This window comes from Peromyscus leucopus, chromosome 3, assembly GCF_004664715.2.
Source record: "Peromyscus leucopus breed LL Stock chromosome 3, UCI_PerLeu_2.1, whole genome shotgun sequence".
Taxonomy (NCBI): Eukaryota; Metazoa; Chordata; class Mammalia; order Rodentia; family Cricetidae; genus Peromyscus; species Peromyscus leucopus.
The window spans coordinates 52,809,345-52,836,916 of record NC_051065.1 but is presented as its reverse complement, the minus strand read 5'-3'; the positions used below and the strand labels follow the sequence as shown (position 1 = coordinate 52,836,916).

Here is a 27,572-nt window from a genome sequence, read left to right as displayed (position 1 = left end):
AATCAAAGCATGTCACGTGGTCGAGTTCACCGTCAGAACTTCTGGGAAGTAGAGTCTTCTCATGGAAGCTGGATGAGTGACTATTTGCTGAGGAATTATTTATCAGATAATGATGGAAAAGAGTAAATATCAAGAACCATACATATTTGTCTCTGTCCGCTCCACTTTCTCTTTTCTTAGAGGCTCAATAAAGATTTTCTTTTATCCTTTCGCTACAAACAGCCAAAAGGAAATTGGATGAATACTAGAAGCATTTACTAAAAAGTCATAAAAGACAAAAAAATATAGTAGGCTTTGAGCTGAGGAGTTGGAGTTTAAAGAGGGACTTGAATACATTTCTCTCCAAGGGGCATTTGATCTCTCTCAAAAAAAAAAAAAAAAAAAAAAAAAATCTGACAGACAGCCTGTCTTTGTCCAGAGGCCAAAGGTAAAGAGTCCTGACCACCAAAGACAGAGGGTGCCCTTCTCACTGTATGTGCTAGAAGATCACTGCTTTTGCTGTGGGGGGTCAGTTGCTAACCTAAGGGGAATAGCTGAAAAATGGAGTGACATCAAAGACGCCTAAGCCTAAGGGAACACACACTGATTCCACACAGCCTGGAGCTAGAGAGCTTCTCACTTTCACTGGGAAATTGAAATGCAAGCTACCTTTGAAAGCAGGGGGAGGGATTCAATTCCAGGGGATCAACTAGGCAATCCCAATAACATCTTAAACTGTTAGAAAGTGTCTTAGTAACCGCCCCCCCCCACACACACACACCAGACAGGGTTTTTATGAGTAGCCCTGGCTGTCCTGGAACTCACTCTGTAGACCAGGCTGGCCTTGAACTTAGGGATCTGACTGCCTCTGCCTTTCTGAGTGCTGGGATTAAAGGTCTGTACCAGCACCACCTGGCTTTTTCCTTTGTTTTGTTTTGAGACAGGGTTTCTCTGTGTATCCCTGGCTGTCCTGGAACTAACTCTGTAGACCAGGCTGGCCTCGAACTCAAAGATCTGTCTGCCTCTGCCTCCTGAGTGCTGGGATTTAGGATGTGCACCACCACATCTGGCTTCTTAGTAACTTTTCTATTTCATGATAAGACATCACGACTTGGGGCTGGAGAGATGGCTCAGCAGTTAAGAGCACTGGCTGCTCTTCCAGAGGACATGAGTCTAATTCCCAGCACCCACATGACAGCTCACAGCTGTCTGTAATTCCAGTTTCAGGGGATCTGACACCTTCACACCAATGTACATAAAATAAAGTTTAAAAAAAAGACACTATGACTAAGGCAACTTATAAAAGATTTATTCAGGGTTTATAGTTTCAGAGGGTTAGAGTCCATGACAGTCATAGTGGAGAGCATGGCAGAGGCAGGTATGACCGCTGGAGCAGTAGCTGAGAGCTTATATCTTGATCTACAAGCATGAGGCAGAGAGAACTAACTGGGAATAGCATATCTTTTGAAACCTCACCCAGGGACACACCTCCTTGCTCTTCCCAAATAGTTCCAGTAAAAGGGAACCAAATATATTAACCTATGGGGGCCATTCTTATTAAAACCACCACAGATAGAAACACAAATTTTCTGGAGGAAGCCTATCTTATTACCTAGCTGTTTAATTATACTCAAGTAAATTTTAAGATGAAATGCCTCTGTGTGTGCTTTTTGAAGTCCAGTGCCTGTGGTGGGACACCTTATACAGCCTTAGCGCAGGGAGGAGGGGCTTGGACCTGCCTCGACTAAAGGTACCAGGCTCTGCTAACTCCCCATGGGAGGCCTTGCCTTGGAGGAAGTGAAAATGAGGGCTGGGTTGCGAGGGAGGGCTAGGGGGCAGGAGGAGGGAGGAGAGTGAGATCTGTGTTTGGTATGTAAAATTAATAAAAAAAATTCTTAATAAAAAAAAGTAAAAAGAAAAACAAAACAAAAAGATGAAAGGCCTAGAATAGATTGTGGCAACATGAGGAAAGCCAGAAAGTGGTGGCACACACCTTTAATTCCAGCACTCAGGAGGCAGAGGTAGGCAGATCTCTGTGAGTCTGAGGCCACCCTGGTCTACAGAGTGAGTTCCAAGGCAGCCAAGGCTACACAGAGAAACCCTGTCTCAAAAAACCAAAAACAACAACAAAAAGCACCAGAAGATCCAAAGGAAAACCAACAAAGCAGAAATAGACTAGAAAAAAATTAAAAACTTAGATATTTAAATTATCAGAGAGAGAATACAAAGCAATTACATTTATTCTCATACAGAAAAAAGGTTCACCCTTGAACATTTGCTCAAGGAATTAGAACTTTGTTTTTTGAGACAGTGTCTCATGACATAGACTAGGCTGGCCTTGAATTCACAGAGATCTACCTGTCATTGCCTCCCAAGTACCAAGTACTGGGTCTAAAGGCATGCCCTGCAGTGCCTGGCCAGCAACTATTAAAACTAACATCACAATAAATAAATAAGCAAAATGAATAATATTGCAAGTGACATCAGATAGGTCTGGAGAGAGAGAGCTCAGCATTTCAGAGCACTTGCTGCTCTTGCAGATGACAGTAGTTTCACTCTTAGCACCTGTGTCAAGTGGCTCACAACAGTGCCAGAGGATCCAACTCCCTCTTCTAGCCTCCATGGGTATCCACATGCATGGGTGCAAATACACACAGAGACATACACAAACACAAATAAAAAACATTTTATAGTAGCATCACACTGTTGAAGAACATCCAACTAGAAGGCTCTTCAGATTTAGTTATTTATTTTTATTTATGTATATGTGTCTGAACTGCATCAGTTTATGTTTACCTTATACATGCAGGAGCTCACCGAGGCCAGTGGATGATATTAGTGTACCTATAACTGGAGTTACAGATAGTGGTGAGAACTGAGTCCTGGTCCTCTGTGTGAGCAGTAAGCATTTTTAACTTTTAAGTGAACTAACTTTCTCCAACCATGACTGGAAATTTTAAAGCTGATATAGTCACCAAAAATAAGAATTCAGTATGTGGGTTTTAGGCATTGCTGAAAAGAAATTATTGAACTAGATAGTAGAAGACTGATCTATAGTAAGACTCATAGATACAAAATGAAGTAAAATATAAAACAGTAAGATACATATTTTTCTTTTAGATAGTCTAAAACATTTTGTATAACTAAAGGAGAAGAGACAAAGTGGAATTGAGGCAATATTTGGATATTATGTCTGGGAATATCACAGAATTAATGAAAAACCTTGATTTTTTTTTTCAGGGCTGAGGAATGAACCCAGGGCTTTGCGCTTGCTAGGCAAGTGCTCTACTACTGAGCTAAATCCCCAACCCCAAGACCTTGATTTTTACTGGTTGAAGATGCCTAATAAGCTACCCCAAAAGGTAAAAGAGAAATAAGGAAGCCATACATATTTATTTGGGGCCCTGGCTAAAGAAGTAGCAGTGAGTGTTATGACAATATATATTGAGTCTATCTTTTTAATCCAATGTGATGATCATTACCTTTTTAAATTGCACTGTTTAAACCATTTACATTTAGTGTGGTTGTCATTAAATTTCAATTGACCATATTAATAATCTATTTGCCTCTCTTCCTTTTTCCTTCGGTCCCTCTCTTTTTCTCTCTCTCCCCTTCTTCTTATCTTTCTCTTTCTCCCTCTTGATCCTCTTTTCTAGCTTTGTTTTGTATGAATATATTTTATCTCCAGAACTGGATTATTAGATTAAAAACCTCTTTTTGTTTGTTAAGTGCCCTGGGCTTTATATCTTTAATACATCTTTAATATATCATGGTCCATCTTTAATATTGTACTACTTCCTACAATATAAGAATTTCTTGGGGCTGGAGAGATGGCTCAGCATTTCAGAGCTCCTGCTGTTCCTCCTGAGGACCCAAGTTTGGTTCCCAGCACCTGTGCTGCAAGGTTCACAACCATCTGTAACTTCAGCTCCAGGGGTCTCCACTCTCAAACACACACACACACACACACACACACACACACACACACACACACACGTAATTTAAAAATAAAAAATAAAAAAATTGTTTGACTTGGTGGTGGTGGTGCACAGCTGTAATCCCAACACTTGGGAGGCATAGGCAGATGGATGTAGGCAGACCTCTCTGTCCTGCCAGCCATTTCCAAAATAACCACACAGAGACTTATTATTAATTACAAATGCTCGGCTGATAGCTCAATGTATCACTAACTAGCTCTTACAACTTAAATTAACCCATATTTCTTATCTACACTCTGCCATGTGGCTCAGTACATTTTCTCAATACAGGAAGTTCATCTCCTGCTTCCTCACTCTGCCATGTGGCTCAGTACATTTTCTCAGTACGGGAAGTTCTTTGCAATACCCGAGACTCCTCCTCTTCTTCACACTCTCTTTTTTGTCTAAAGAAAACAATCTTGTTCAAATTGTAGCTCAGAGGTAGATCTTATTCTTCATGTAGAGGAAAAGCCATTGTTGGGAGACTCGTCAGAGAATTTCTACCATGCAAGGTCAGAGAAGAATCTCTAATTAAACCATTTAAAATAACTGGCTCTAGTGCTTGGACCTGTCTCTACTGAATGTGCCAGGCTCTGCTGACTCCCTATGGGAGGCCTTACCTTCTTGTAGGAGAGAATGGGGGTGGGCTGGGGGAGGGGAGGCTGAATGGCAGGAGGAGTGAACAGAGGGATCTGTGATTGGTATGTAAAATGAATAAAAACATTTTCTTAAGAAAAAAAATAATAGGCCGGGTGGTGGTGGCACACTCCTTTAATCCCAGCACTTGGGAGGCAGAGCCAGGCAGATCTCTATGAGTTCGAGGCTAGCCTGGTCTACAAAGTGAGTTCCAGGAAAGGCACAAAGCTACACAGAGAAACCCTGTCTCAAAAAACCAAAAAAGAAAAAAGAAAAATAAATAAATAAATAACTGGGTCTAGTGGCTTGCCTGGAATGAGCTGACTGAGTGCAACAAATCAAACTTAGCTTCCATCAGGTACAGCAGAGCCTGTACCCTAAGACTCCAGTCCCTGCCCAGAGTCAAACATCTACCAATCAGGACTAGGCACCTTTGCATGGTAGGCATTGCATAATGGAAATTCCAATGGCAAGGAGGACAGCTCCCCCAAAACACTGCTACAATCATTGTGTTACTGCTACAGTCATTGTGTTACTGCTACAGTCATTGTGTTACTGCTACAATCATTGTGTTACTGCTACAGTCATTGTGTTACTGCTACAGTCATTGTATTACTACTACAATCATTGTGTTACTGCTACAGTCATTGTGTTACTGCTACAGTCGTCATTGTGTTACTGCTACAGTCATTGTGTTACTGCTACAGTCATTGTGTTACTGCTACAGTCATTGTGTTACTGCTACAGTCATTGTGTTACTGCTACAATCATTGTGTTACTGCTACAGTCATTGTGTTACTGCTACAGTCATTGTATTACTACTACAATCATTGTGTTACTACTACAGTCATTGTGTTACTGCTACAATCATTGTGTTACTGCTACAATCATTGTGTTACTGCTACAATCATTGTGTTACTGCTACAGTCGTTGTGTTACTGCTACAATCATTGTGTTACTGCTACAGTCATTGTGTTACTGCTACAGTCATTGTGTTACTGCTACAGTCATTGTGTTCCTGCTACAGTCGTCATTGTGTTACTGCTACAGTCATTGTGTTACTGCTACAGTCATTGTGTTACTGCTTCAATCATTGTGTTACTGCTTCAATCATTGTGTTACTGCTACAATCATTGTGTTACTGCAGGCAATTTTGTTTCCACCTTGTGGGCTGTTTCCTTGTAAAGTACTAAACAAACTCTGTTCTACTGGTGGTGTGACTTATGTAAATCCTTTCACTATCCACTAAAGTGTACATCCAGTTTACAGGCAGGAGGCTCTGAATTTAAGACCTAACCCTACAATAACAAAATAGGAGATGACTTTTTAAACCTCTTTACCAGTGTCCTTTGTGCTGTTTTGTCGTGCATTTTACATACGTCCTCAATACATTGTTACTTAGAAGTTCTAGAATTAGCAAACTGTTTCTTCTATCCTCTCACAACACTGTTTTTGTAACCCAAAATGCTAGCAGCTCCCCACCCCCTACCCCCACATAAAACATCCAGACCTCCAGCTGGCTGATCAATTTTTAGCCGATCTAACACTGTCTACATGAAAGCAGTGTTGAATTCCAGTTTTTCAATCTTATAAGATTTCCCTGAACTTCAGATATGAATCACAGACCCTACATACCAGCTATACACTGGGATTCCCATGACTGCCAGCCGGATTTGCTTAATTTGCTTGAGTGGCTAGCAGAACTTAGAAAAACACCACCCTTACATTCACCAGTTAATTATAGAACAGTGGTTCTCAACATGTGGGCCACGACCCCTTTTGAGATGAACAGCCTTTACACAGAGGTCACCTAAGACCGACCATCTGCATATCAGATATTTACGTGATGATTTATAACAGTAGCAAAATGACAGTTATGAAGTAGCAACGAAAATAATTTTATGGTTGGGGGGGGGTCACCACAACATGAATTTGTGTTAAGGGGTCACAGCATTAGGGAGGCTGAGAAACACTGTACAGAGGCTATTTCAATGGTTACATGTGGAGAGGTACCGGGGAATGAGAGAAATAGAGGGAATGCTGCAAACCTCTGTGCCCTCTTCTAGTACACCACCACCTTCCAGGACCATCTGCGCGTTTTCCCATCTGGAAGGTCTCTGTACCCTGTTTTTTGTGGGTTTCATGGAGTTTTCATTCCATAGGCATGACTGATTAAATTACTGACCTTATGGGTCAGTTTAGCCTCTAGCCCCACCCTCCACCCTCAGTTCCAGAGATTAGGGATAGGGCTGAAAGTCCCAACCCTCTAATCCTACCTTGGTCTTTCTGATAACCAATGCCCATCCTGAATCTACCTAGGGACTGCCAGTCAGTAGTGAACCAACTAGTAAACAAACCAACAAAAAACCAAACAAACAAACAAAAAAAAAACACTTGAAACTGGGTGGTGGTGGTGATGATGATGATGATGATGATGATGATGATGCACGCCTTTAATCCTGACACTCCGGATACAGAGGCAGGCAGATCTCTGTGAGCTTGAGGCTAGCCTGGCCAAGATTCCAAAAATTTTAGGAGTTGTATGCCAATGAACTAAACTAAGACCAATGTGGTGATATATTGTGTACCCTAATAAACTTGCCTGAGCATCAGAAGACAGAGCCAGCCACTAGATTAGCCACAGAGGTCAGGCAGTGATGTCACACACCTTTAATCCTGTCACTCAGGAGGCAGAGATCTCTCCGGATCTCCGTGAGTTCAAGGCCACACTGGGCTACATGAGATTGATCCAGTATAGGAGAGAAACAGAGCCAGGCAGTGGTGGCACACACTTTTAATGCCAGCACTTAAGATCTTATACCTTGGCTTGGGAAGCACAGATGCCTTTAATCCCAGGAAGTAATATGGCGGGCAGAGAAAGGTATCTAAGGCATGAAGAAACAGGAACTCTCTTTAGGCTGAGGAGTCCTAGAGGTAAGAGGCGGCTTATTGCTTTGTTTCTCTGATCTTTCAGCATTCACCCCAATATCAGGCTCTGGATATATATATATATATATATATATATATATATATATATATATATATATATATATATATCATTTAGCAGTTCAAACATCAGACCAAAACTATACTTCACTCTCTAACAGTTACTATCTTTCCTTTAGACATTGTGATGGTTGGTCTTAGTTGTCAACAAATTGAATCTAGGATCAATTAAGAGACATCTTTCTGGGTAGATCTGAGATGGCCTTTCCTAAAAAGATTAACAAAGATAAGTAATGATGAGTGGTGGTTTGAATAAGAGGCCAGCCTGTCTATAAAGTGAGTTCTAGTTCAGCCAGGGATGTTATACAGAGAAACCCTGTCTTGAAAAAAAAAAAAAGAAAGAAAGAAAAAGAAAAGTGATTCTCTCCCAGCAGCCATCAAACTACCAGTAACTCCTCAACCAAGAGTGAGGCCTTAGGAACCTCCCCTCTATACTGGAATTTGTTTTGTTTTTGATATTTTTAAAGCAGGATCTCATGATGTAACCCTCATTGGCTTGGCCTAGAACATATGTATGCTAGGTTGACCTAACACACAGAGATCCAACTGCATCTCCTCCCCAAGTATGGGATTAAAGGTGTGTGTACTGCCACATCTAACATTGTGCTAGAATTTTTACCTGGCTTGATCTTGTACAGGTCTTGGGTAAGTGATCCCAGCTGCTGTGATGTGAGTTCAGATGTCCAATGGCCATGTCATGTCCAGAGGACAGCATTTCACAGCACCCCTCCTCATTCTCTGACTCTTACATTCTTTCTGTCCCCCAATCTCAATGGTCCCAGAGCCTCTGGGTTGGTTTGATATATATGTCATATATTTGGTTGAGCAACTACAGTCACTTATTTCCAGGTTCTTAAACAGAAATGTATCTCCGCATTGACCACTACAATAAGAAGCTTCTGTTGTTGGGCACAGCACAGATCTACAGATATGAACATAAATATTTAGAAGGCAGCTTGACAACATGACAGTTTAGAAAAACAGTATCAAAAGTTTCTGACCTATGGTTTTCCTTGCCACTAGTTTTAGCCATGTTTACTGGACCAGGCATGAATTAATTCCTGCCTGTGGCGCAACCCTCAAATCCAATCAGGAGAGCAGTTTGGTCACTCCCATAAACAGTGTAGCACATCGTGCCTGTGAGGTCAACATTGTAGCCCTCAGGAGTCAGTGCTTGATAAGGCCATTGATATAGAGATATATATTATATCTATATCTATATATTAATTAGCCTACAAACTAGTGGGGCTTCATAAGGCTTCTGTGTACACTCTTAGTTTTGATTGTTTCTGAAAGAGTCTAGGTCTCATCACAGTTGTCCATTTGCCTTCCCATCCACTGTTGTGGTTTTGTTTGTGATCTAACAAATAAAGCTTTCCTGAAGATCAGAATGCAGAGATAGCCACTAGTTAGCCATAGAGGCCAGGCAGTGATGGCGCACACCAGCACTCGTGGGGCGGGGCAGCAGCGGCAGAGGCAGGCAGATCTCTGTGAGTTTAAGGTCACCCTGGGCTACATATGACTGATCCAGTCTAAAAGAGAAAGAGAGCCAGACAGTGGTGGCACACACCTTTGATCCCAGCACTTGGGAACTCACACCTTTAACCCCAGTACTGGGGAGGTGGAGACAGGAAGTGATATGGCTAGGCAGAGAGAGGAATATAAGGCAAGAGGAGACAGGAGCCCAGCTCTCTTTCAGCCGAAAAGTCCTGGAGATAAGAAGTCTCTCTAGTGTCTGGCTCCTTTACTGATCTTTCAGCATTTACCCAGATATCTGACTCCAGGTTTTTATTATTAAGACCAATTAGTCCTCATGCTGCACACTGTATTAATCGATACCAAGAACAACAAAGAACCTTGACAAACACAAGTAGAAAATAAATTTATTAGAAAGGTACTGGGTGACTCAAAAAATTGGTTGGCAAGTGGAGAACCTGGCTTTAAAAAACACGCAGGAACCAGGCTCGGTGGTAGTGGCACATGCCTTTAATCCCAGCACTGGGAGGCAGAGGCAGGCGGATCTCTGTGAGTTTGAGGCCAGCCTGGGCTACAGAGTGAGTTCCAAGAAAGGTGCAAAGCTACACAGAGAAACCCTGTCTGGGAAAACAAAAACAAAACAAAACAAAACAAACAAACAAACAAAAAAGAAAAAAAAAGAAAGAAAGAAAAGAAAAGAAAAAAGCCAAAACCAAAACCAAACAAAACAAAAAAAAAAAAAAAAACACACGCAGGAACCAAAAGGCTAGCAGCTAGGACATCTGCATAGCAGGACAGATATCCTGGCATCAATGGCATCTGTTACCATTGTTCAGTGGTTCCAATGGCACCATTGTAACTGTTATATTGCTACAAGCAAAATGTGACCATCTCTTCCTCCTTAAATCATTCATTCTGAGGTTTAGAAAGAATATATGACTGTAAAGTATAGATCATGCTTGTTGTGATTTGTTTTGAGATAAGAGTTTTTCTATGTTGCTCAGGATGAACTTGAATCCATAGGCTTGACTGATCCTTCTGCCTCAGCCTCCTGAGGCAGAAAGCTGCGTTAGTGGCAGCAGGGCCCTATGAAACTAGCTAGAGCAAGTTACTTAATAACCATGTGGTTCGCAGGGGAAGAGCGTTTGCAGGGAACTATGCCAAGGGTCATGCTAGAGATAAGTCAGGCATCTGGGCCTAGAGACATCCTCCAAATAAGGGCAGGTAGCTGTCAGAAAGCCTCACTGGGGAGGATGTCCTTCATGTTGCTCTGCTTGGAGAAAGCTGCCAGGCCATGGTAGACTGCAACTGACCAGCAGGGCCTCCCAACACATTTGACTTCATTGCTCCCAGCTCCCCTAGGCTGGTCTTCCTCAAAATCTTCCGCTTGAGGAGATGGAAGGACCAAGGTTGACTTTGGGTTAAGGTGTGCCTTAGTTACTTTTCAGGTTTTGGTGATTTAAAAGAAAATACCCTAACAAAAGCAATTTAAGGAAGGGAAGGTTGTGTTGGCTCACAGTCCAAGGTTGTAGTCCATCATGGCAGGAGAATCACAGTGGCAGGAACTTGAGGACGCAGATGGTCACCTCACATCCAGAGTCAGGAAGCCCGAGCAGTGAGTACTCCAGCTCAGCTCACTTCCTCTATTTTAAACAGTCTGATACCCCTGCCCACCCATGGTCCACCCCCAGAGGATAGCTCTTCCAACTTCAATTAACCTGGAACATAATCCTTCATGGACATGCTCAAAATTTCTTCTCTTAGGTGACTCTGGAACTCGTCAAGTTGACAATTTATATTAACTATCAGAAGGTGCAAAACCATTTGCAAGGGAGTCTCACATGACTTTATACTGACCTCCGTTTGGGACCATCACGGTGTGGAAATTCTCTGGAATTTTTCATGTGCGTGCGCACACACATTTTATTTCTTTTTCATCATGAGTTGCTTTAGTTCCTTTATCATTTTCTTGCCATTGTTTGTCTTTCACATCACCTTTTTTCTCTGCAATACTGTTTGAACCTGTGTTTTCATGATGAAGATCTTTGTATTCTATACCTTTTCTGGGCTTAGGGCTGTTTGAATCTGGAAAAAAAAATCTCTGTGCATGTAGCCAAAATTACTTGTCTTCAGCAATCTCATTCTGCTTTCCAAACACTGTACATCCTTCTCAAACTATTGTACTTGTAAGTGGATCTATTTATTCACCCAAATCTGGTATTCTTTTGCATAAGGCACCTCTCTAACTTCCATTACATTTTATTGTTTCCCTAAGTTACCACATATTTTTTTTAAAAAATTAGACGTAAGTCCAGGTAAGGTTTCAGAAAGCTTTTTTTTTTCCAGTGTTTTCATAATGTTACCAATCCTACATTATTTATTTATTTATTTATATTTATTTTTCTCTCATATATTACAACCTGACCTCAGTTCCCTTTTCTCCTCTCCCCACAATTTCTCCTTGCATCTTCTCTCTCCCCCACAGTCACCCCTCCTCCATTTCCTGTCAAAAAAGAGCAGGCCTCCCAGGGGTATCAGCTGAACATGGAATGAGAAGTTACAATAAGACTAGACACAAACTTCATATCAAGGCTGGACAAGGAAACCCAGTAGGAAAAAATGGGTCCCAAGTGCAGGCAAAAGAGTCAGAGACAGCTCCCGTTGTAGTTGGTCGTTTTTTACTCCTTACTCTTTGGGGGTCCACCACTCAGCTCCCAAATAAATACACGGAGTTTTATTCTTACTTATAAATGCCCAGCCTTAGCTTGGCTTACTTCTAGTCAGCTTTTCTTAACTTTAAAGATCCCATCTACCTTTTGCCTCTAGGCTTTTATCTTTCTCTATTTTATGTACCTTTCTTTACTTCTTACTCCATGGCCTGCTGGGTAGCTAGGTGGCTGGCCCCTGGAGTCCTTCTTTCCTCCATTTCTTGATCCTCGATCCTCTCCTCCAAGATTTCTCCTCCTATTTATTCTCCCTGCATGTCAGCCCCGCCTATCCTTTCTCCTGCCTTGCTATTGACCATTCATTTCTTTATTAGACCAATTAGGTGTTTTAGACAGGCAAAGTAGCACAGTCTCACAGAGTTAAACAAATGCAACATAAAAGATTGCAACATATCTTTGCATCATTAAACAAATATTCCACAGCATAAAAGAGTGTAACACATCTTCAACTAATATTCTACAACACCCCACTCTCACTGTTAGGAGTCTCACAGGAACACCAAGCTTCACAACTATATGTATATGTACAGAACCTAGCTTAGACTCATATAGGCTCCCTGATTGTCTCTTCAGTCTCTGTGGGTCCCTATGAGCCCTGATTAGTTAATTCTGAGGGCCTTGTTCTTGTGGTGTCCATGATCCCTTTGGCTCTTACAATCCTTCCTCCCTGGTTTTCCTTGGGTGTAGTTGGAAGATTTCCTGTGTCCCGGCCTGCCCGCAGTTGGGACAAATCTCTCCCACTTATGTCCCCCAAGTAAACACACAGAGGCTTATATTAATTATAACTGCATGGCCATGGCTCAAGCCTTTTGCTAACTAGCTCTTGCATCTTAAATTAGCCCATAACTATTAATCTATGTATCACTACATGTTCCGTGGCTTTACCTGTGTCCCATTACATGTTGCTCCTTGGGCAGCTCACTGGCATCTCTCTCCACCTTCTTCCTGTCTCTCCCTTTGAATTTCCAGCCTTTCTCTAAGGCTGCTTTGCCATAGACCAAAAGGCTTTATTTATCAACCAATCAGAGCAACACATATTGGCAACATACGGAAAGACATTCTCCTATCACTTGGGATTCCCTGAGCTCCACCTAATGTTTGGTTTTGTGTCTCTGCATCTGCTCCCATCAGTTGCTGGATGAAGCCTCTCTGAAGACAATTGGGCTAGGCACCAGTCTACCAATATAGCAGACTATCATTAGGAATAATTTCATTGACTTTTTTTTGGCCAGTCATGTTTGGTCCTATCCTAGGTCTCTGGGCTATCCAGACTCTGGGTCCTGGCCATCCAGGTAGTGTCAGTCATGGGCTCTCTCTTGTGGCATGGATCTCAAGCTGGACCAGTCATTGGTTGGCCACTCCCACAAGTTCTGCGCCACCTTTACCCCAGCACATCCAGCAGGCAGGACAGATTGTAGTTTGAACGTTTTGTGCCTGGGTTGGTGTCCCAGTCCCACTGCTGGAGGCCTTGCTTGGTAACAAAAGATGGTAAAACAGGCTCTATGTCCCCCATTACTAGGAGTCCTCACTAGGGTCACCCTCATAGATTCCATTATACTAGATTTCTACTTTGTCCCCCAAATGCCCCCAATTCCAGTTATCTCTCTCAGTACTCTCTCCCTCCATTCCTTTCTCACCCACCTGGCCCCTGCCTTTCTCATCTCTACCTGGCCCCAGTCTGCCCAAAAGATTCCATTCTATTTCCCCTTCCCAGGGCAATCCATGCAACTCCCTTGAGCCCCCCCCTTATTACTTAGCCTCTCTGGGTCTGTGGATTGTAGCATGATTATCCTTTACTTACAGTTTATACCTACTTATAAGTGAGTGTGTACCATGTTTGTCTTTCTGGGTCTGTGTTACCTCAGACAGGATGATTTTTTTCTAGTTCCATTCATTTGCCTGACAATTTCATGGTGTCATTTTTTTTTAACAGCTGAGTAATACTCCGTTGTATAAATGTACCACATTTTCTTTATCCATTCTTTGATTGAGGGATATCTAGGTTGTTTCCAGTCTCTGGCTATTATGAATAAAGCTGCTATGAACATAGTTGAGCAAGTGCCTTTGTGGTAGAATTGAGCATTCTTTGGGTATATGCCCAGGAGTGGTATAGCTGGATCTTTTTTTTTTTTTTTTTAAGACAGGGTTTCTTTGTGTAGCCCTGGCTATCCTAGAACTATCTCTGTAGATCAGGCTAGTCTCTAACTTACAGAGATCTGCCTGACTCTACCTCCTGAGTGCTGGGATTAAAGGCGTGAGCCACCACTGCCCAGCCTCTACCCTATTTTTTAATTGAATTATTTGGTTTGTTTATGTCTAGTTTCTTGAGTTCTTTATATGTTTTGGATATTATCCCTCCATCAGATGTGGAGTTGGTGAAAATCCTTTCCCATTCTGTAGGCTGCTGTTTTGTCCTATTGATGGTGTCCTTTGCCTTAGAAGCTTTTTAGTTTCATGAGGTACCATTTAGTAATTGTCAATCTTAATGCCTGTGCTATTGGTGTTTTGTTCAGGAAGTTGTCTCTTGTGCCAATGCATTCAAGGCTATTCCCTACTTTCTCTTCTATCAGGTACAGTGTATCTGGTTTTATGTTGAGGTCTTTGATCCACTTGGACTTGAGTTTCATTCAGGGTGATAGATATGGATCTATTTGCATTCTTTTACATGCAGACATCCAGTTAGACCAGCATCATTTGTTGAACTTGCGTTCTTTTTCCATTTATATTTCTGGCTTCTTTATAAAAAATCAGGTGTCCATTGGTGTGTGGATTTATATCTGGGTCTTTGATTAGATCCCATTGATCAACCTGTCTGTTTTTATGCTGATATCATGTGGTTTTTGTTACAATAGCTCTGTAGTACAACTTAGTTTCATGGATGCTGATCCCTCCAGAAGTTCTTTTATTGTTCAGGATTGTTTTAGCTATCCTGGGTTTTTTGTTTTTCCATGTGGAATTGAATATTGTTCTTCCAGGTTTGTAAAGAATTGTGTTGCAATTATGATGGGAATTGTGTTGAATCTATAGATTGCTTTTGGTAAGATGGCCATTTTTACTATGTTAAGCCTACTGATCCATAAGCATGAGAGATCTTTCCATGTTCTGACAGCTTCTTCAAATTCTTTCTTTAAAGACTTAAGTTATTGTTATACAGGTCTCTCATTTGTTTGGTTAGGGTTACCCCCCAAGATATTTTATATGGTTAGTAGCTATTGTGAAGGGTGTTGTTTCCCTGATTTCTTTCTCAGCCCATTTGTCGTTTGTATATAGGAGGGCTACTTTTTTTTTTTTTGAGTTAATTTTGTATCCAGCGTCATCAATGAAGTTATTTATCAGCTGTAGGAGTTCCCTGGCAGAATTTTTGGGGTCACTTATGTATACTATCATATCATCTGCAAATAATGATACTTTGACTTCTTCCCTTTCTAATTTGTATTTGCTTGATCTCCTTAAATTGTCTTATTGCTCTAGCTAGAACTTCAACTGCTATATTGAATAGATATGGAGAGAGTGGACAGCCATGTCTTGTTCCTGATTTTAGTGGAAATGCTTTGAGTTTCTCTCCATTTAATTTGATGGTGGCTGTAGGCTTGCTGTGTATTGCCTTTGTTATGTTTAGGTATGTTCCTTGTATCCCTGACCTCTCTAAAACTTTTATCATTAAGAGGTGTTGGAATTTGTCAAAGGCTTTTCATCATCTAATGAGAAGATCATGTGGGTTTCTTTTTCTTTCAGTTTGTTTATATGGTGGATTACATTGACTGATTTTCCTATGTTGAGCTATCCCTGCATCTCTGGGATGAAACCCACTTGATCATGGTGGATGATCTTTTTGATGTGTTCTTTGATTCGGTTTGCAGTATTTAATTGAGTATTTTTGTGTCAATGTTAATGAAGGAAATTGGTCTGTAATTCTCTTTCTTTGTTGAATTCTTGTGTGGTTTGTGTTATCAGGGTCACTGTGGCCTCATAAAATGAATTTGGCAATGTTCCTTCTGCTTCTATATAATGGAATAATTTGAGGAACATTGGTATTAGTTCACTTTTTAAAATCTGGTAGAATTCTGCACTAAAACTGTCTGGTCCTAGGCTTTTTTTTGTTGTTGTTGTTGTTGTTGTTGTTGAAAGACTTTTAATGACTGCTTCTATTTCCTTAGGGATTGTGGTTATAGGTCTATTTACTTTGTTTATCTGATCTTGATTTAACTTTGGTGAGTGGTATCTATTGGGAAAATTGTACATGTTTTTTAGATTTTCTAATTTTGTAGAGTACAGATTTTTTTAAAGTATGACCTAATGATTCTTGGATTTCCTCAGTGTCTGTTGTTATGTCCCACTTTTCATTTCTGATTTTGTTAATTTGGATATTCTCACTCTTTCTTTTAGTTAGTTTAAATAATAATTCATCTATCTTGTCAATTTTCTAAAAGAATCAACTCTATTTCATTGATTCTTTGTATTGTTCTCTGTTTCTGTTTTATTGACGTCAGCCCTCAATTTAATTATTTCCTGTTGTTTATTCCTCCTGGATGAGTTTGCTTCTTTTTGTTCTAGAGCTTTCAGGTGTGCTGTTAAGTTGCTCATGTGAGATTTCTCCAATTTCTTTATGTAGGCATTTAGTGCTATGAACTTTCTTCTTAGCACTGCTTTCATTGTGTCCCATAAGTTTGGGTATGCTGTGTGCATTTATTTTCACTGAATTATGGGAAGACTTTAATTTTTCCTTATTTCTGCCTTGACCCAGTAGTCATTCAGTAGAGAGTTGTTCAGTTTCCATGACTTTGTAAGTTTTTTTGTTGTTTCTGTTGTTGTTGAAAGCCAGCTTTAATCTGTGGTGGTCTGACAGGATACAGAAGGTTATTTCAATTTTCTTGTATCTGCTTAAACCTGCTTTTGTGACCAAGTATATGGCCAAATTTGGAAAATATTCCATGAAGTGCTGAGAAGAATGTATATTGTTCTGTGTTTAGATGAAATATTCTGTAGATATGTTAGGTCCATAAAGTGTGTTAGCTCCATTATTTCTGTTTAGTTTTTGTCTGGATGACCTGTCCATTGATGCCCCTTCCCTTATTTTGGTTTTGCTGATGTGAGATTACTTATCTCCTATGTTAACTACTTCCTTGGGTTGGAGTTTTCCTTCTGCAGGACTGGACTTGTGGATAGATATTGTTTATATGTGACTTTGTCATGGAGTATCTTGTTTTCTCCATCTATGCTGATTGAAACTTTTGCTGAATACAGTAGTCTGGGCTGGCTTCTGTGGCCTCTTTGTAGCAGGAATCTTAGAGAGTCTTATTAATAAAATGAAACCTGAGGCCAGTTATTGGGGTGAACACTGGAAGATCAGAGAGACAGAACAAGCCACAGCTAACCTCATCTGGCCAACTTCTCAGCTGATCTTGTTTCCTTAGACTGGAAGCCTCTGTGTCCTCATATCTGAATGGCTCTCAGCTGAACTGTGCTGCTCAAAACCTAAAAGCTTAACCAGCCAAATGCTTAACCTGCCAAATGCTTAGCCTGCCAAATGCTTCTAGTTACTGGTCCTCACGCCTTATCTATCTTTCTGCTTTCTGCCTCACTCCCTGGGATTAAAGGCTTGCTTTCCGGGATTAAAGGTATGAGTCACCATGCCTGGCTGTATCCTTGAACAGATGGATTTCTGCCTCTGGAATGCTAGGGTTAAAGGCGTGTGCTACCACTGCCTATCCTCTGTGTTTAATATTGTGGCTGTTCTGTCTCTGACCCCAGATACTTTTATTAGGGTGCACAATATTTTTGGGAAACACAATACCACCACACCTCTTAGAGTCTGTAGAACATCTTTCCAGGCCCTCAGGCTTTTAGAGTCTCTGTTGAGAAGTCTAATAGATCTGCCTTTGTTACTTGGTCTTTTCCCCTTGCAGCTGTTAATATTCTTTCTTTGTTCTGTGTGTTTACTATTTTGGTTATTATGTGGCAAGGGGATTTCATTTTCTGATATAGTCTATTTGGTGTTCTGTAAGCTTCTTGTACCTTTATAAGCAAGTTCTTTTTTAGGGTAGGAAATTTTTCTTCTATGGTTTTGTTAAAAATGCTTTCTGAGCCTTTGAGCTGTAATTCTTCACCTTCCTCTATTCCTATTATTCTTAGGTTTGGTCTTTTCATAGTATCCCAGATTTCCTGGATGTTTTATTGTCAGGAATTTTTTTAGATATAACATTTTCTTTGACTGATGTATCTTTTTTTTCTATCATATCTTCAATACCTGAGATTCTCTCTTACATCTCTTGTGTTCTGTTGGTGATGCTTGCATTTGTAGTTCTTGTTCACTTACCTAGATTTTCCATTTTCAGAATTTCCTCAGTTTATGTTTTTGTTATTGCTTCTATTTCCATTTTCAGGTCTTGAACCGTTTTATTCACTTCCTTCAACTTTGGGGGGGGCTTTCTTTAAGGGGATTATTGATTTCCTTCCATTTTTGTTTGTCTTTTCCTCAATTTCTTTAAGGGTTTATCATTTCCTCTTTAAGGACCTCTAACATCTTCATAAACTTGGTTTTAAGATCATTTTCTTGTGCTTCAGCTGTGTTGGAATAGTCAGGGCTTGTAGTAATAGGATAGCTGGGCTCTGGTGGTGACATATTGCCTTGGCTGTTGATTGTGTTCTTACACTGGTGTCTAGGCATCTGGGGTTGGGGTAATTATAGTTCTAGGTGCTGATTTCTGAGTTGTCTTTGTTGGATGAGTGTTTTCTTCCTTGGTTTCTGTTTCCTCTTTGGTCTTTTAATCTTTGTGACCTAGAGTTCTGGCAGCTGGAGTGACCTCTGGTCCAGCAGGAAGTCTCCTTTGAGTTGGGGGATGGACTTCTAGTAGCTAGCATGGCCTTTAGCCCAGCAGGGGTTCTCTGCTCCAATTCAGGGGTGGGACATGGTGATGAGAAGGGAAGTGGTGATTGGGGATAGTGTGTGAGGGTCACTGAGAGAGTGGAGTTCTGGTGGCTGATGTGGTCTCCTGCCCAGAAGGAAGTCTCTGCCAGACTTCGCCTATCTGTTTTTCTGACTGGCATGACCTACACCTGAACAGCAGATATCAGCCCAAGGTATGCAAGGTATGCACAGCATTGGGGATGCATGGGAAGGAGTGGTAGTGGTTGGGTCTTCAGGGTTTAAACTGAGGGTATGGGAGGGTTCTGGGGGCAGGCAGACAGCCTATCTATTCTTCTGATTGGCATGGCATGCACTTGTTCTTCTGACAGGCAAGGCCTGTACCTCACCAACCCTAATTTTTATGGTCTGTGGCTTAGGTTTATTTTTTAGTATTGTTATAATCACAAATTATTATTGTTAGATAATAAGATCTAAATGTTGAATGATAGTAGAATGGCTGAAGTAATTATGAAGTTTTCATGTAATAGAGTCCTATGCAACTATTTAAAAGAATGATGCAGATTCATATAGACTGGCCTAAAGCCATAAGGAAGAGGAATGGGTCAGAAGTGAGTGTATGGTCTATTTACATTTGTGAAAAAGTCATACATGCAAACACTAATTCCAGAAGGTTACACAGGGAGTTCATCATAGTGTTTGCCTCTGAAGAGGTAATCTGTTGGGAGAAATTGTTTTCCCTGGAGGTTCAATATGGTACCAAAATAGGATACTGTTTTTCTCCCTACTAGGGGGAAATCCAGAGGCATTGACAAACATTGTAATAATTTATGATTCATGTGAAAGACCTCGAAAAGTCACTCTATTCAAAGATCATTGGGTTCATAGGTTAAATATTTTCTGATTTTTTTTCTCAGTTTGATTACCATAAAATTTGGGGAGAAGGTAAGACCTGTAATTTCAGTTTGGCCTCTCTGGAAAAGCTGGCCTGTGTTCTTTTCTTTTCTTCTTTTCTTCTTTTTTTTTTTTTTTTTTTTTTTTTTTTTTTTGGTTTTTCGAGGCAGGGTTTCTCTGTGTAGCTTTGCGCCTTTCCTGGAACTCACTTGGTAACCCAGGCTGGCCTCGAACTCACAGAGATCCACCTGGCTCTGCCTCCCGAGTGCTGGGATTAAAGGCGTGCGCCACCACCGCCCGGCTGCACCAACACTGCCCTGCTCTTTTCTTGTTCTTTGGTGCTAAGAGTTAAATTCAGACTTTACCATGCTAGGTGAGTGCTGTACCTTTGAGCTATAACCCAGTTCTGATTTGCATTTTAAAGTTTTTAGGGCACAGAAGTTGGGCATGGACCTGTATCACCGTTTCTATGTTATTTACTTGTTCAGCAAATACTGGTCATCTGTGGGACCGGGGTCAATTCTATACATTGTGGTGTCTTATACACTATAAGTAGGCTTTAGAGCCTCCAGTGAGGAAAAAAATAAAGAGGAAAAATTAATAATGGTAACTTTGAGAAAAAAGTAACACTTATTTGTAGGTGAATTTTTTTGGAGCTGCCAGCTCACAAAAATATGACATGGAGACTTATTATTAATTATGAAAGCTCGGCCTATAGCTTAGGCTTGTCCCACTAGCTCTTATAACTTAAATTAACCCACTTATATTAATCTAAGTTTTGCTTCATGGCTTTTTACCTCTCTTCCATCTTGTTCTTCCTGCTTCCTCTCCTTGTCCTTTGGCGTCTCCTCCATGCCTAGATTCATTTCCTCTTCTTTCTCTGCCTGGAAGTCCTGCCTTATCTCCTTCTGCCTAGCTATTGATATATATTCAGCTCTTTATTAAACTAATCACAAGGTGCCTTGGCAAAGACACATTTTCACCGTGTACAACAAGATTATTGCACAACAATTATTGTGCATGGGTATTAGGGAATGACCTACATGCCTAGGCACACATGTAGAGGTCTGAGTTAATTCTTTATGGAGGTAGCCCTCTTCTTCTACCCTATGGGTCCTGGGGATGAAACTCAGGTTGCAAGGCTTGATAGTAGCCCTCTAAACCATCTCACTAGCCCATGAATAATACTAACTCTTGCTCTGTTATTGAGAGCATAGTTTTGTGAGATCTTATCCCAAGTTCTGGCTGGGGATATGCTTAGTTGTGCTAGTATGTATAGCTCTGGATTTGATGTACTGCTCCAGTGGCACATAAACGGGAAGTGGTGGGCCTATAATCCCAGCACTTGGGAGGTGGAGAGAGGATGATCAGAAGGGCATCCTCAGCTACATAGTGAGTTTGAGTCCAGCCTGGGCTCACTCTGTCACAAAACAAAACAAAACAACAACAAAAGAAAAAAGAAAAAAATCAAAACAAAAACCACCTCAAATTCTTGAAATACCAGTAAAAAGATTTGAGAATTGGGTATGTTGAGCCCCATCTACTTTCTTTTTTTCAAGATAATATTTTTATTGATTACTTGAGAACTTCGCATCATGCGCCCTGTCTTGGGGTTTTTATTCCTGTGAAGAGACACCATGACCATGGCAACTCTTATAAAGAAAATATTTAATTGCAATGGCTCCCTTACAATTTCAGAGGTTCAATCTATTATCATCATGGTAGGGAGCATGGCAGCAGGCAGGCAGACATGATGCTGGAGCTTAGAGTCCTTACATCTTGATAGGCCAGCAACAGGAAGTCAACTGATTGTAACATTGAGTGAAGCTGAGAAAAAGACCTCAAAGCTCACTCCCACAGTGACACACTTCCTCCAACAAGGCTACACCTCCTAATAGTGCCACTCCCTTTGGGGGCCATTTTCTTTCAACCCACCACACACCCCATCACACTTGCTTCCCTGTCCTCCCAAGTCTGCCTTCACCCTTGTGACCTCCTCCTCTTCCCCCCCCCAAAAAAAAAGAAGAAAAAAACACACAAGTCCAATTTGTGTTGCCCATATACTCACTGGGCATGGTCAAACTCCCAGTAGCCAGCCCCTTAAAGAAAACTGAGTCCTTCCCTACCCACCCCCACCAGAAGCTATCACTTGTGAAGAACTACACCTCAGCATCCTTATCACAATCCCCCCCCTCCCCGAGACAGGATTTATCTGTGTAACAGCCTTGGCTGTCCTGGAACTAGCTCTGTAGATCAGGCTGGCCTTGAATTCAGAGATCTGCCTGCCTCTCCCTCTGCCACCTCTACCTGGCCCTTATCACAATTTTTAAGAGTTCTCTTCAATGCTTTCCTGAATAGGCTGTTACAGTGGGGCTATGGAGTTATCCCAGAAGCCTTCTTTCTATGCCCCTGTTTCTCAACTGTGAGTCCGTCATCCTCAATGCCATTGCAAAAGTAGCTTCCTTGCCCATTACAGTCAGTGGCAGTACGGATCATGGACAATCACATGGTCTCTGGCATCAGCAAGTGCCACGAACCTCAACATGCCAGTGGCAGTACAGACCACAAGCATCAACAAGGCCCTCTGCTGGAGCATCACAGACACCATCGTAGACCTCAATGGTTGCCCAGGCCAAGGACATCAACTTGGCCTCTGAGGGCACACACACACACACACACACACACACACACACACACACACACACAGTCCCACCTACTTTCAAACTGTGCCTTCCTTTCTTTCCTCTCAGTATTCCAGAAATTGGCAAGAGTTTTTTGGTTTTTGGTTTTTTTTAGAAACAAACTTGTTTGTTTTGCAGTTGAAGTTGAAATTGAACCCAAGGCTCATTTGTGACTTTGAGGCACGAGTTCTACCACTGAGCTGTACCCCAGACTCCAACGTTCTTATTTTCACACACGAGCTTTTGTAGAACAAGGAAAGCAACAGACTGCAGAGATGCCATAACAGCACTTTCTGTGTGCTTTAAATATGCACAATTTTGTCTGAGTACTTTTCCCAAATTACTTAGGGTGTTAGAGACTTCAGCAAGAGGATGTTGCAGATTTGTAAACAAGATAATACTTTTAGTCCCTGCCCTCTATTGACTTTTTGGCACTCTATTGACATCAAACAATGCTGTGAGAATCAATCTTTTTTAAGAAAAAAAAAAGATTTATTTATGTATATGAGTCAGATCCCATGATAGATGGTAGTGAGCCACATGTGATTGCTGGGGATTGAACTCAGGACCTCTGGAAGAACAGCTAGTGTTCTTATCCACTGAGCCATCTCTCCAGCCCTAGTCTTCAGTTCTTTTCTAAAAATTTAGATATCCATTTCCACCTTGAGCCATTTGTCTCTCTAAAAAAAAGAGAGCAAGTAAGACAGAGGCATGAGGTGTTTCCTCAGCCGAGTCACCATTCTGATGCCCAGTGGCTTTCCAGTGGGGAAGGCTGGTGAAAAATGACCAGCCTGAGCCTCAAAGGAAGCTGTCAAGAGCCACCCGGAAAATTCATGTCTGTTCGAGTGTCTTCCTGCTTGCTTGCTTTCTCCCTTCCTTTTCATTCATTTGTTCGTTCATTCATTCATTCATTCAGCTTAGTAGTTCTGGAAATAGACTCTGGAACCAGACTGCCTGGGTTTTAATCCTGACTTTGCTACCTGTTACTATTGTGACCTTGATCAAATTACTTAACCACTGTGTGCTCAGCTTTCCTTCTTCTTCTTTTTTTTTTAAACTGTAGAATTGTAATACCTCCGAGAGTTGTTTAGTATTTGTTCTCTGAAACAGTACCAGGCACACAGTAGACAGTAATAATGGTGTTTCTTAGATCTGTCTGTTAATTAGCTTAATAAATGACACAGTGAGGACGATGGTCCAGGCATTGAGCCAGGTGCTTGGAGTGTGATGGTGAATGAGATGGCCACTTAATCTGCTTCTGTATCTTTGAGCGTATGGAGACAGGCCGTTTAAAATGCGACCACAAGGCTGAATAAAATGTGGAGTGTTTTGATGGAGGGAGAGAAAGGTGTTATGAGAACACAGTACAGGAGATCCTTCTAACCTAGGTCACTTGGAGGTCTCCTTGTTCTCAGAAGGAATTTAGCAGGCACCCCGAAGGAGATGTCGTCTGCAGTTAAGTGATCCTGGGAAGCCCAGCTTTCTGAGGAGTGCCACTTCATGATGCCAGCTGCGTCACTTACCTAACTCATAAGGGGTGAAAAGTAAATGAGCTTGCACGTCTGAGACAGAACAATATGTAGAATATCAGATAAAAAGCACTACCTGTGTGATGAGTATTGGATATTACTATATAAGAATAAGCACTAGTATGTGTGATAATTGGGTAATAACTATAATGTTGATGCTACCAGTTGTGTTTGTCTCTTTCTTCTTTAACTAGGAAGGCCACCTTCTCTTTTACCTTTTGTGAGGAATGTAAACACTTTAGAACAGTACACATTTGGGGGCCTTGTGGAGGGGGTTACTGGAGAGTGAATTCAGGGACTTATGCATCCTAGGCACCCTCTATCAATGAGCCACATCCCTAGTGGTACCTTGAGCATGGTGATTTTCTTGCCTCTTTTGCTTAAGTCAGTGTTGCAACCATTCTCTTTATCCACCTTTATTCTTTATTCTTTATGTCCTCTTTATTCTTTAGTAGAAGATTTAAGAGAGACCTTGGTGGAAATATGAAAGCACAGTCTAGACCAGAGCTTCTTAAATGCACAGATAATACCATCATCACTTATAAAGGGTTCCAGCCTTCTTCTTCTAGAGGGAACACTGAACTTACAGTTGGATCATGTAGGCTGTGTCTTGCTGTGTTACTTCCCGGATGATCTTAGATAGGCCAATTGACCTGCAGTGTACCCACCTGTAAAATGGTCATTTATTTCATCTTTGGGAGGAAAAATGAGACAATACATGCAGAAGGATCCTGTAAAGACCCATCCACTTGGAAATGCAGCCACACACATTGATCTGTTACGTTACCTGATCTACTTTTCTATGTTGCTGGCCACTTCCATTAGCTATTCATATTGCCCCATGAATTCTAAGCTACCTGTCCCAAAACTTTGGCTCCTTACTTTAACTCCACATCAATCCAAGAAGCCTACCTAGAGTTTATATTCTTGGGAGGGGTAGTTTTGTTGACTCGTGGAAAAACCCCTGGAGGTTTTCTTTTTCACCCCATTCTCTTTCTCCCCTCTATTCTTTACTTCTTGAAAAACCTTCATACACTCATTCAGTGAAAAAAAGGTAAAAGGAGTTTTATTCCCACTCTCCTATCTAAATTTCCATGGTGCTTTGTTTTATTTATTTATTCTTTAACCTCTCTCTCTCTCTCTCTCTCTCTCTCTCTCTCTCTCTCTCTCTCTCGTGTGTGTGTGTGTGTGTGTGTGTGTGTGTGTGTGTGTGTGTGTGTGTGTATGATTGCATGTGCATATGTGTCTCCATGTGCCCACAGAGGTCAGAAGAGGAAATCAGATCCCTTGGAACTGGAGTTACAGACATTTGTGGGTGTGGGAATCCAGACTCCAGGCCTCACGATGGAGCAGCAAATGCTTTTAACTCCAGCTCCCTATGGTGCTTTCTATGCTGGCATTTCACAGAGTCATGGGTGTGGTTATGTGGGGATGCATCTATTACCAGTACTAAACCTCTTTCCTTTTTTCGTTTGTTTTCCTTAGTGGGGGTCTTAATAAATAATTGCATTGAATTTACCTGAAGAGACTATAATATAATTGAAGCTATTCCAAGCTCAGAGCACATTTCACACGCTTAGATCAAGTGATTTACTCAAGGGAGTTTTCAAGGGGGTTAAAAATAGAGATCTGAATCCAGACAGTTTTGTTCAGAGACTTTTGAGGGGGTGAAATAGTGCCGGCTGCAGACTAGGGTCTTTGTCAAGGGAAAAAAAATGCAACATACAAAGAACTGCAAAACACTACTGGGGAAATGTCTGAGTATTTTCAGACCTTTGGCAGGGATGTATTTGTCTGGAACACACTTCCTTTCCTGTCTGTGTTAATCACAGTCACAGCTTAACTCAGTAGCATATAATAAGGAAGCAAAAGTTTCAGAAATCTTTCATTAATCCAGATTCTTTGAAATTAATGCCTGGAAATTCCTTCTTGTACCAAGAAATCAAGGTAGCATATAAAGATAACAATTGCATGCCAGGCTTTTTTTTTTTTTAAACCAGTTTTGATTTAAAGTACTTATCAGTATTAAACTTTGTCCCATTTTTGGCTTACATTTTTTTTTTTTGTTTTTCTTTTTTCCGAGACAGGGTTTCTCTGTGTATCTTTGCATCTTTCCTGGAACTTGCTTTGGAGACCAGGCTGGCCTCAAACTCACAGAGATCCGCCTGCCTCTGCCTCCCGAGTGCTGGGATTAAAGGCGTGCGCCACCACTGCCCGGCTTGGCTTACATTTTTTGAAGATCCTTTCTTGTCTGTCTGTTTATCTATCTATCTGTTTTTGTTTTTCAAGACAAATTTTCTTTGTGTAGCCCTTGGCTGTCCTGGAACTCACTCTGTAGCCCAGGCTGGCCTCGAACTCACAGAGATCCACCTGCCTCTGCCTCCCAAGTGCTGGAATTAAAGGCATGTGCCACCACCACCCAGCTCTGAAGGTCCTTTATAAAGAAAATTTAATTTCTCCTTATGTATATGTGAGTATGTGAGTGTCTGCATGTGTTTGCAAACATGCATGCTGATGTTGGTGGAGGCCAGAGGATGACATCAGATCCCCTAACGCTGTAGTTATTGGTGGTTGTGAGTGGCTTGATGTCAGTGTTGGGAACCAAACTCTGGTTCTCAAGCTAGATCAGTGACTGCTCTTGACCGCTGAACCCTCCTCTCTCCAGGCCCTGCAGTAAAAACCTGACTTAGGAAGACTAAGACAGGAACTGCTCTGTAAACTCAAAGCTGAGAGTACAGGTTTGCAAGTTACAATCCATGCTTCCCCAGATCCGTGGTTTGTCGGTGCTGGGAAGGGAACCCATAGCAGGGCATAAGCTGATCAAGCACTCCACCACTGAGCCATAGCTCCTGCCCCAGAGACCACTGACGTGCCTGGCTGCTGTGAGCGGAAAGCTATCAACAAACCAGCCCTTCTTTTTGCAGCCAGCCTGACTGCCATCACAGCGTCCTAGCTGGTTTGAACACTTCATAGACGCTGTGAAGAAACCACCCTTCAGATGCCAGGAATACCGCTGCCTCCCCTACTGACCAGGAGCTGCAATTCAGAAGGCCTTAGTCCAGTCACCAGCATTCCAGACAAAGTACACTGGCTTTGCAGGACTTCTCCAAACCTTCTAGAACTCTAGGTGACCCTGATCACTCTGTGACTATTTTCACTCATGCCACATGGAGGGGGGACATACTCCTGACCTTCCCGACTCCACAGAAAGCTTGTGGTTCATGAAGATTAGAGTTTGTGATTGGTCATTACATAAGGCATGTGGTTGGAAGTGATCTGTGTTGTGATTGGTGTAGATTACATTGGCATGCTCCATACTTGCCACACTCTTTCTGGCAATAGAACCAAGCAGGTCCTCTTCCATGTACTGACCTCAGTGTCACAGCATTGGGCTCAAAATAAAATCTTCTCTTTAATTTTTTTCTCGTCTATTTGTGGTCTTATTCACAAGTAGAGCAGGCTGAGGTGGTAACAGGAGGAGGAGGTGGCAGTGGTGGAGCAGCAGCAGTAACTGTCCCCAGGAGCATCCCATTTCTGGTTCATTCTAATTATAAGTGCATGCTCATCATTTGCAAGGCTCTGAGTTCAATCCCAGCCTCTTTACCCCATATTTTCCCCTTTCCATTTCTCCCCTCTTTATATAGTATGTGTATACATGTTTATATGGGTGTGTGTGTGTGTGTGTGTGTGTGTGTGTGTGTGTGTGTGTAAATGTACATATAAAGGCCGGAGACTGATGTTGGGAATAATTCTGGATTTCTCTTCCACCTTATTCATTGGGGCAAGCTCTCTTAATCAAACTC

At 41.5% G+C, this 27,572-nt stretch overlaps 1 long non-coding RNA gene across 1 annotated transcript in view; it reads left to right on the top strand.

The window, feature by feature from the left end:
• LOC119087596 overlaps positions 1-27,189 on the top strand; it is a 41,659-nt gene extending 14,470 nt beyond the window's left edge. Inside the window, exons 3-4 of the long non-coding RNA XR_005091065.1 lie at positions 3,220-3,341; positions 26,694-27,189. This is a non-coding gene — a long non-coding RNA (uncharacterized LOC119087596). The remainder of the gene's footprint in view (positions 1-3,219; positions 3,342-26,693) is intronic.
• Positions 27,190-27,572: the final 383 nt, after the last annotated feature.